The sequence below is a fragment of the Primulina tabacum genome, unplaced genomic scaffold, assembly GCF_025594145.1.
Source record: "Primulina tabacum isolate GXHZ01 unplaced genomic scaffold, ASM2559414v2 Contig341, whole genome shotgun sequence".
NCBI classification, from domain to species: Eukaryota; Viridiplantae; Streptophyta; class Magnoliopsida; order Lamiales; family Gesneriaceae; genus Primulina; species Primulina tabacum.
This window is the reverse complement of record NW_027459731.1, coordinates 163,293-175,563: the sequence shown is the minus strand read 5'-3', so window position 1 is coordinate 175,563 and position 12,271 is coordinate 163,293. Positions and strand designations below refer to the sequence as shown.

Below are 12,271 nucleotides of genomic sequence, written 5' to 3'. Positions count from 1 at the left end.
CGGAATCACAATAAAGTCAGCATACAACAATCTCGAACCTATCTGTACTGAACATGCCTTAAGGATACTAGTAGGACAAATTTCATCACCAAAGGGCAACATAATATTGAAATGTAAAGGCATGACAGTAGGCTCGCGAGATAAAGAGTGCATAAGTACTTCAGACATAAAAGAATGAGTTGCTCCAGTATCAATCAACGTAAGTGCTTCTGTTGCGACTTTGATTGTTGCACTCCCAAGAGCAGGTTGTCAAGAAGTAGTATAATTCGGTGAGTCCGAATATCGTATCTACAGGGAAGCTAAGGTAATTACAAGTCCACTACAATGTCTTTTTGTTTTTGTTTTTGTTTTTGTTAGTTTTTCTTTTAATGGTTTGAATCTTTAATTGGCAATTTTTAATTGTTCAAATTTTAATTTAAGTAGTTGAGATTAAAGGATCCACTCTTGGTATTTTAATAAAGTTAACATTAATGAACATTATTGAAATTTACTTAATAAAATGGTTCCAATATATATTAAATAATCATATTTTTATTATGTTATATATTATTATCTTATAAGTATATAATATATACCAAAACTTGTAAATGTTGTCAAGTATTTATTGTGCTATATATATATTTGTAAACACTAAATCAAGGTTCCCACTTTAAATGGTTGATAAAACCAAACAAACATTTAAATGGTACCAAGAAATTAATATTATGATATTAATAAATAATAAATCAAGGCATCCACTTTAAATGGTTGGTAAAACCAAACAAACATTTAAATGGTACCAAGAAATTAATATTATGATATAATCATATAATAAATCAAGACATCCACTTTAAATGGTTGGTAATACCAAACTAACATTTAAATGGTTCCAAGAATTTAGTGTAACATATAGCAACAATAAATCAAAACTCTCGCTTATAAGTAGGGTATAATAATACTTAAAGAAATAAATATAACATAAACAATAAATAATGATTAAATAATATAAAACATAGATTCTTACCTTTTAATAACCTTATTATCATGCCAAGAGTTTCACCTTTTTATCTCAACTTTGGGAAGTTAGCTACTCATTATTCAAAGTGTAAAACTTTGAATATGAATTTAACATGCTAATTATATTTAAATGAAGAAATAAAGGGAAAACAAAGAGAGAAATATTATGAACTCAAAGGTTTGTTCATAAAATGAGGGATATATCAATACATTACAATGCACCCCTATTTATAGCCAAATTTGGGGAGACAACCACAAATAAAATATTATTTTTTACACATAAGTCTTCATTGGTGTTCAAAGAAATTAATATTTTAATACACATCACTTTTAAAAATCTTCTCATCTAAATTTTCTTCTCCACATAAAAACAAACATGTAGATATCTGAGTTGTTTGAATTGTAGTATTTTTTTTAACCATTTGACCAAGTAATTTGAGAGATATGGTCAAAATACTAGAGCATGGTAATACTGCCACTTCTTTGGTAACTTTAATTGTTGCTTAATTTGATCCCATTTGTGAGAAGATTTTTATCTCATGCTTGCACCAATATTGTAGATATTGATATCAACTTTCTACAGGTTCAAGAATCAACTTAATCTCATTTGCAACGCCAAGTTTATTTTTGTTTTATCGAACCTGTAAAAAATAGTAAAAACTTATAATTACACAACAACTTATATTTTATACAATTTATTATAAAACATTTAATATTTAAACATTTAATAAAACAAAAACTATATATTTATATTATAAAACATTTAATTAATATACAATTTTTTATCTTTAACAAGCTTCCTTGCCAGATATTAGAATATTACTTGATATGACTGAAGAATCAGGATTAGTGCTACTACTTAAATAATAATTCACCCAAGTGTAGGTTGTCTGCAAGTAATATATTTCTTAAGTACGAGATCGATCCTCAGAGAGGTTATTTTGAGTTTAAATTTATTAATTTATAAATTATCAAATGCAAGAATGAAGTTTACAAATTATAAATTTTGTCAAGGCTTGAGGATTTATTCTTGGTTTATGTAATATTGTTTAACTAAAAGTAAACAAAAGAAACCACCATAAATAATGGTTCCAAGAAAATTAAACACACACATAATATAATATAGTTCCCACTATAGAAAATACCGAATTAACCGATATTTTATATATGGTACCTATTATTATAATTATAACTATATAAATAAATAATTGCATAAAGTAAATGTTAAATTAAATCATTATATTTCATTTAGAACAACCGGCAGAGCCACGCTATTGCCTAAATGAAATATATTGATTTAATAAGTTAGTTGCGGTAAAGTAAAAGTTAGATGCGGTAAAGTAAATGTTAGTTTCGGAAAAGTAAAAGTTAGTTGCGAGAAAGTAAAAGTTAGATGCGAAAAATAAAAGTTAGTTGCGATAAAGTAAATGTTAGATTGTTAGATGTTAGTATTAAATCATAATATTTCATTTAGAACAACCGGCAGAGCCACGCTATCGTCTAAATAAAATATTATGATATTATTATATATATATATATTTAAAATAATAAGTGATGAAATATTTATTGTATCAAAATTAAACAACAAATCAAGATAACCACTTTAATGGTATCAAGCATTTGATATAAATTGATAACAACAAATAATTCATTTTTATACCTACAATAGAAATAAGTTAGCAAAATGAAAAAAAATAAAGAAAGAATATACAAAATATAAACAATCTTACTTCACCAAGAATGCATCCTCTTCACCTTGACATAATAGATTTAGCTTGCCATAAGCTTGTTTTTGATCAACACTAAAATATCACTCATAGTTGAGAACATGAAAGAAAATATATTGGAACTTAGAACTTTGATACACACTCACACTATATTTTACAATGAGATAGAATGATTCTCAAGCTAGCACAAGGCCTCTATTTATAGGCCAAATGAGAGAAATGGTCAAAATTTTTATTAATGCCATGTAGTTGCAATAGTATTCTTTGTCTCCTCCAAGTTCAATTCCATGTCCCTTCTTTCAATGCTTTGTTCCACGACTTTAATCACCTAATTTGACTCTGCTCAAAACGGCAAACATGTGGGGAATTGTCTGTAGATGAATTTGGCTACTTGGTTCACCTCATTTTGTTAAATATTGAAATAGTTATGATTTTTTTAATATATGCTGGTCATAGTAAAAGTAAATTTGTCCTCCTTTTTATATTTGCACAATTTGATCATCTTAATGAACTTTTTAGGCAATCATGTCTTCTGCAAAGTTGTAGATAATTTCTCAAGGATTACAAACATATTTGAGTCACCTCCATTTAAATTTTCTAGCTTGAGTTATCATTATTTTACCAACACGTAGAAAACCTTGAAAATAAAACATATTTAGTAAGACAATTAAATATAAACAAACAATACTAAAAAAACATAATTTTATAATTTTAATGAAACTTAAATTTTAAAATACAGGTTTTAACATATAATAAATTATTAATTTAAGTTTCATCACACCCCCACACTATCTTATTACTAGTCCCTTAGTAATAAAATTTATCGGAAAATCACAACCTAGATTCTTTATTCCTTTTATATATTCAAATACAAACATATTCATTAAAAACAAAATCATATACCGATTTATATATATATATATTCGTTTAATATAATAATATATAATTAGATGTGTTTTTATTATTATTCTTATTTTCACATAATATATAAAGTAACAATATATATATATAATTTTTTTAAAATTTCTAATTTTTTATAATAATATAGTCAAAAAGATAATTCACACCACCCACCATAACATGTATAATATCAAGAATATTATTGTAAAAGACTCAACTCCATATATTCTTTCAGGTCAAAATGTTTAAGGAATAGCTAGTTTTCACTCATGGAATTGGAATGAATATTAACTTTCATTGAAAAACGCAAAGTATTAAAGCAGACAATTAATTAAACTAATATTGAAAACAAAATAAGAAAATTTACAAAGAATAAAATCCCCTTTTTTTCTTTTTTTTTTTCTTTTTTTATTGTTTTTTTAAATAACGTGACTGCAAAATTTTACAATAACATAAAATTTTTTATCCAAACATTCTACCATAAATAAATATATATATATATATATATATATATATATATACACACATAAACATTTATATAACGGATACATCCGACTACCTTTGAAACTTATCTAGCACAAACAAATCTTTTTGTTTGTTTGTTTGTTTTTTGTTTTTTTGTTTTTTTTTTAACACAATATTGATATTTTTAGAACACATTGATAGTACATCAATCAAATCTAAAAAAAATTACAATGAATAAAGTATTTTGCAGTCCGTTATATATTTACTTCTTTTTTTTTTCTTTTTTCAATAAATATTTTTTTTTTGGGGAGTTATATTCTTGTAATTAACCATTTTTTAATAATCAATAAAAGTTTATTAATTGTTTTCTCATTTCTCACCACTCACTCACAAAAGATGTGTGAGTATATATTATACTTTTACAAAAAAATTCTTTCAATTATACATGTTAACAACCATACAAACCATATCTTTTAACTATATTCTCATAAAAATTTTAGAAATTATTTTATTTGAAAACACATACAATTATATATATATATATATATATGAACACATCTATTATATATTTTATATTAATTGATCAAAAAATATATATAAATTGGTACATATGAAAAACTAATTTTTCTTTTAGTCTGTATTTTGAATATAATGAATATTAAAATTTAGTGTATTGTGATTTTCCAATAATTATTAACTAATGCGTCTCAGGTGCATTTTACTGACACCTTACTCGACATTGAACTAAAAATTATTATTATTATTACTATATATATATAAGTATATATTTTAATTTTTATATAAAAAAAACTAAGAGGAGAAGAAGAAGAAATTATTCATACCTTAAAGAAAAACATTAAAACATATCGTTGAATCACAAGTTTAGCATCACATGAATTTTCTTTTCTTACTTTTGGATGTTGGCCAATTAAGTTGAGATAAGGATGGATCTGGTTCATGACTAAATCCTTGCAGTAAATCAATAAGTTCACCTTCACTTGTAGCAGAAACTAACATCCTTCGCGAAGCTAATGAAATAAATCTCTGTTCCACAACATCATCAAGAAACGATAACAGTTTATCATAATAATTGTTAACATTTAACAAACCAATTGGCTTATTGTGGATATTTAATTGTGCCCCAAAAACAGTATGAAATATTTCTTCCAAAGTACCGAAACCTTCTGGCAAAGCAATGAAAGCATCTGAATGTTCAATCATTTGAGTAATTCGTTCATACATGTTGTCCACTTTCATTTCTTCTCCTATTGTTGGTCCTGTAAGATTGGCTAAGTCAATCGGAATAATGCCTAAAACTTCACTTCCACCTGCATGCGCAGCTTTTGCAACTTTTCACATGAGGCCAACTTCACCACCACCATATACCAAATGAATCTTTTTTTTAGCAAGTGTTATTCCAAGATTTTCTGCTACTTCTTCATAAATTGAATCTTTTCCTGCACTAGATCCACAAAATACACAAATATTTTTGATTTTACTTATCGTGGACGTTGACATGTTGAGAAATATATTTTTTGTAATTGTTAGATCACAGCATATGAATTTATAAGCATAACATGCCAAAAGTCAATATTTGAACAGGAAATTATTATTATTAAAAGAAAATAAAAATGACAAAATTAAAACAAATATAAACAGCGTAGTTGTGATTGTGACTCACATCTTCCTCTGATTTTACGTTCAGTAACGGCTTCAGCGCCTTCTATGAGTCGAGGATATGCTTCCCATCCAATTTTCTTATAAATTGGCAAACATGGTCTTTTAACGTCAGATTCCCAAGACGAAATTGTGTATATATATTTACTTATCTAAATAGATATGCGTTACTACAGTAGGATATTTGTAAGGCTGATTCCACCGTCCATATTGATATTCCTCCTGTTGAAATTGCTACCATAGTTTAAGAAGTTCATTTTGCACGTACCCACTAGAATGCGTATCAAGAACCTCTATAAAATTATCCAAAGGCTCTTTACTCAGACCATTCTTAATGAATAAAATTTTATCTTCTCTATTCATTGATGTCATTCCAACATTTTTGCATTTTCCCTTACAAGTCCACCTTGCACATTTATGACATCCACCTATACGTTTAGCTCTTCGCTTTTTTGGCATATGTGCTTTTACCAAATCCTGGCATATGTCTTATTATTAATTCACTTGCTTCCCCAACCAATCGGACTTTTGCTTCAATTATCAAACGGATATCATTCGGTATGCCATATGACATCATCAACCTTAGCCGCTCACATCTAGCTTTATAAATTTTTTTTCAACGCATTATCAGGTAAACAAGCAAAATATTTACGAAGATTCATAATACACGCATCCATATTATTATTATTATATATATTTCAATTATTTGGGAAAACTGAAGAAACCGACTTAAACAGTCACGGAGTACCGTTATCCGCCACTTAACCGGGAAATGAACTAGAATCTGCAAAACAAAATGAAAATATCAAACAACTATTGTGGATCATATAAAGGCATAAACTCATTATTAAGAATTTCATTTTCTATAAAAGGCTTAAGTCTTTGCCCATGAACTTTAAACACGTCATTATTTTTAAGATTTTCAATATCAACAGCACCATGAGGATAAACAAATTTGACTATAAATGGTCCTGACCACCTCGATCTTAGTTTACCTAAAATAAATGCAAACGAGAATTATAAAGCAAAACTTTTTGTCCAATTTCAAATGACTTTCTCATAATATTTTTATCATGAAAGGCTTTAGTTTTATCTTTATAAATCTTTGAATTTTCATATGCATCATTTCTTAATTCTTCAAGTTCATTTATTTGCAATTTTTTTAATTTAGATGCATCATCTAAATTAATATTAAATGCTTTAATTGCCCAATAAGCTTTATGTTCAAGTTCAACCGGTAAATGCCAATGCTTACCAAAAACTAACCTATATGGTGACATCCTAATGATGTTTAAAATGCAATTCTATATGCCCATAATGCATCAGTTAATCTTAAAGACCAATCTTTTCGATTTGGATTAACTGTTTTTTCTAAAATTTGTTTTGTTTCTCTATTTGCAACTTCAACTTGACCATTACTTTGAGGATGATATGGGGTAGAAACTTTATGTGTGGGGGTAGAAACTTTATGTGTAATGCCATATTTTCTTAACAAAGAAGAAAATGATTTATTTATAAAATGACTTCCCCCATCACTAATTATTGCTCTAGGTATTCCAAATCGGCTAAAAATATTTTCTTTTAAAAATTTATAACAACTTTATGATCATTAGTTCTACATGCAATTGCTTCAATCCATTTTGAAACATAATCAACATCGACTAAAATGTAAGTATATCCAAAAGATAATAGAAATGGACCCATAAAATCTATCCCCCAACTATCAAATATTTCAATAATTATGATTGGATTTAAAGACATCATGTTTCGTTTTGAAATTGATCCCATCTTCTGATAGTTTTCACAAGATTTGCAAAATAAATGTGTATCTTTGAATAAAGACGGCCAATAAAATCCACATTGTAAGATTTTTGTAGCTGTTTTATTGGATGAAAAATGACATCCACATGCTTCAGAATGACAAAATTTAATAACATTACTTACTTCATTGTCGGGTATGCATCGTCGAAAAATTTGGTCAGGACAATACTTCAATAAGTAAGGATCATCCCAATAAAATTTTTTAACTTCTATCAAGAATTTATTCTTATCCTGTGAATTCCAATGAGAATGCATTTTATTTGTCACAAGAAAATTTATAATGTTAGCAAACCAGGGCGTAATAGTAGCATAAAACAACTGATCATCTAGGAAATTTTCATTTATTGGTATTTCATTATGAGATGATTCAGTCATTATTCTAGATAAATGATCGGCTACAACATTTTCTTTTTTTTTATCTTTAATTATAATATCAAATTCTTGTAACAATAAAATCCACCGTATTAATCTTGGCTTAGCATCTTGTTTATTTGATGAATATTTTATGACAGAATGATCGGTGTAAACAATAGTAGTAGAACCAATTAAATAAGATCGAAACTTATCTAATGCAAATACTACTGAAAGTAATTCTTTTTCAGTAGTTGAATAATTTATTTGGGCACTATTTAAAGTTCTACTAGCATAATAGATTGCATAAGGTTTTCCTTCTTTTCTTTGTCCTAACACAGCTCCTATAGCATAATCACTTGCATCACACATTAATTCAAATGGTAAAGACCAATCTGGAGGTTGTAAAATAGGTGATGTAACTAAAAGATTAATAATTTTTTTAAAAGCATTTTCACATTTCTGAGTCCATTCAAATTGTGTATCTTTTGTTAAAAGATTTTAAATTGGTTTAGATATTATGCTGAAATTTTTTATAAACCTTCTATAAAATCCTGCATGACCCAAGAATGATCGAACTTCTTTGACCGTTTTTGGTGATGTTAAATTAGCAATAACATCAACTTTGGCTTTATCAACTTCAATTCTTTTTTCAGATATCACATGTCCTAAAACAATCCCAGATTTAACCATATAATGACATTTTTCCCAATTTAAAACAAGATTTTTTACTTCACATCTTTTTAATACTTCTTCTAGATTTTTAAGACAATTTTCAAATGAGTTTCCAAAAACATAGGGATGTAAATGAACCAAATGGTTTGTGAGCTATTCGAAGCCCGGCTCGATAAAAATCTCGTTTGAGTTTGTTTGTTAATCATATCAAACCAAGCCCAAGCTCGATTTTGAGCTCGAAAATTTAATCAAACCAAGCTCAAGCCTAAGGATATTCGGCTTCGTGAGCTCGCAAACATGTTTGATAATAGGCTCGCGAGCTCGAGCTCGAGCTCGGCTCGTTTAGGTGGCTCGTACTCGAGCTCGAGCTCGGCTCGTTTAGGTGGCTCGCAAACATGATTTTGGAATGTTCAATAATATACTTATTTATGTTTTTTTTTGCTCTTATTTGTGTCGTTTTGGTTATTTATGAATGAATTTACATTTTTATGTCTGATTTAAAATTAGTTTATAGATATATTTAATTTTTAACAAGTTCGATTCAAACTCAAACTCGAGCTCAATTCTATGCTTATCGAGCTCGAAAACGAGACGAGCTCCAGTCAGGCTTGTTAAACATGTTAAATGAGCTATTAATGAATCAAACTCGAGCCTGGCTTGATTAACATGCTAAACGAGCTTTTAACGAGCCGAGCTCGAGTCTGGCTTGATTAACATGCTAAACGAGCTTTTAACGAGCCAAGCTCGAGCATTTAACGAGCTCAGTAATTTCAATACAAACCAAGCTCGATCCTGATAATAGAAGCTTTAATCGAGCTCGAGCCTCAAACAGTTTTAAACAAACCAAGCTCAAGCCTGATACTGTTTGGTTTGGTTTGGATCGTTTACATCCCTACAAAAACAGTTATATCATCCATAAAAACTTCTACATATTCTTCAATCATATCACTGAAAATACTTAACATGCATCTTTGAAAAGTAGCCGGAGCATTACATAAACCAAATGGCATTCTTTTAAATGCAAAAGTTCCAAAAGGACAAGTAAAAGTAGTTTTTTCTTGATCTTCTAATGATATAGGTATTTAATAATACCCCGAATACCCATCAAGAAAACAGTAATAAGAATTTCCTGCTACTTTTTCTAGAATTTGATCTAAAAATAGTAGTGGGAAATGATCTTTTCTAGTTGCATCATTTAATTTTCTATAATCAATACACATACGCCAACTACATGGAATCCTAGCTTGTAATAACTCTCCCTTTTCATTTTTTATAACAGTGATGCCTGACTTTTTAGGTACTACTTGTGTTGGACTTACCCATTTACTATCTGAAATTGGATAGATAATTCCAGCGTCTAATAGTTTTAATACTTCATTCTTAACAACTTCCTTCATATGTGGATTTAACCTTTTTTGTGGTTGTTGATATGTTTTAGCATTTTCTTCCAAGTGAATTTTATGTGTACAAATTAAAGGAATTCATACCATTTATATCTTTCAAAGTCCATCCAATTGCATTTTTATATTTTTTAAGTAATTTAATCAAATCTTCTTCTTGATTTGGCAAAAGAGTGGAAGAAATTACAATAGAAATGTTTTATTTTCACCAAGAAATACATATTTCAATTCTAATGGTAAAACTTTTAATTCAAGTTTTGTATTATCATCTTTTTTAAAATTATTTTTAGACTCAAAACTTTCTATTGAAAAAACTTCAGATTGTTGATTTAAGTTTTCTTCTTGTATATTTTCTTCCACAATTGTTTCAATTTCATTATCATATTCATTTTCATTAATACTTGGTTGTTTACATAAATTGAACACGTTAAGTTCTAGAGTCATATTTTCAAAAGACAATTTCATTATTCCATTTCGACAATTAATTAAAGCATTTGAAGTTGCTAGAAATGGTCGTCCCAATATTACTGGAATTTCATTATGCACTTCTATTGGTTGTGTATCCAAAACAATAAAATCTACAGGATATATGAATTTATCAACTTGAACCAACACATCTTCTACAATACCTCTAGGTATTTTGATTGACCTATCCGCCAGTAAGAGAGTAACAGAAGTGGGTTTTAATTCTCCTAAATTAAGTTTTTCATAAACTGAATAAGGAAGTAAATTCACACTTGCTCCCAAATCCAACAAAGTTTTTTTAATTTTATTTTCTCCAATAATACATGAAATTGATGGACAACAAGGATCTTTATATTTTAAACTAGAATTATTTTGAAGAATAGAACTTACTTGTTCAGCCAAGAATGCTTTTTTCTTCACATGCAATTTTCTCTTTACAGTACATAAGTCTTTTAAAAATTTTGCATAAGAAGGTACTTGTTTAATAGCATCTAATAATGAAATATTTATCTTCACTTGTTTAAAAACTACATAGATATCAGAATCACTTTTTTGTTTTTTATTATTTGTTAATGCATGAGGAAATGGTGGAGGTTTATTTGACTTATTTACTATTTTAGATGATTTATCATTCACCATATTATTCTTAAAATTTAAGGTATCATCATTCTCAAAAGTATCAGGATTATCATCCTTACTCTTTGATTTTAAATGATCCTTGTTTTCATTACTATATGGATCATTAACTATTTTACCACTTCTAAGGGTAATAACAGATTTTATTTGATCAATTTTTTCATTTTTTAATTCTTGATTTTGATTTTTAGGATTAGGTTGAGGTTGAGATGAAAATTTTCCTTTTTCATGAATATTAAGTGCAGATGCAAATTTTGCAAGAGTTTCTTTCAATCACTCATAGATTGACAGTTTTGAATATTGATAGACTCTTGCTTTTGGATAAATGCATGAATTACATCTTCAAAGTTTTTTCTTGGAGGTGTAACATAAGGAATATAACCTTGATGATTTTGGTTATTTTGAAAATATTGTTGTGACGGTTGTGCATTATTATCATTCCTCCAACTAAAATTAGGATGATTTTTCCATCCAGGATTATATGATGGTGAAAAAGGATCTAGTATTGGTTTTTTATAATTGTTAACATAATTTGCTTGTTCATGGAGACATTCTTTAAATGAAGGTAATGTTGGACAATCTTTTGTAGCATGATCATGTGTATCACATATATGACAAACAATTTCTTGAATACTTTTTAATTGACCACTCTTTTTCATTTCTAATGACTCAATTTTTCTTGCTAAAGATGCAAGTTTAGCTTGAATATCTATATCATCTTTAAGATTATAGATACCACCCCCATTTGTTGAATTATTGTTTTTAGTTGTTGGTGGTTCTATTATGCCTATATTATCTCAATTTTGAGCATTTTCTGCTAATGAATCCAAATATTTCATAGCTTCATTTGGGTTTTTATCTTCAAAAGTTCCATTACACATGAATTCTATCATTTGCCTATCTTTAGGTATTAGACCTTCATAAAAGTGAGAAACTATTCTCCATGTTTCAAAACCATGATGTGGGCATGTATTAAGTAATTCTTTATATCTATCCCAATTGATAAAACGTTTCTCCTTGTTTTTGAGAAAAGTTGTAATTTGTCTTTTAAAAGAGTTTGTTCTATGGGAAGGGAAAAACTTTTTGAGAAATTGTTGTTGCATTTCTTCTCATGATCTTATTGAACTTGATCTTAAATTTTGTAGCCATGTTTTAGCT

At 28.0% G+C, this 12,271-nt stretch overlaps 1 pseudogene; it reads right to left on the bottom strand.

Moving 5' to 3' along the window:
• Nucleotides 1-5,811: 5,811 nt before the first annotated feature.
• LOC142534109 (uncharacterized) lies at nucleotides 5,812-12,006 on the bottom strand (annotated as a pseudogene).
• Between the last annotated feature and the right edge of the window lie 265 nt (nucleotides 12,007-12,271).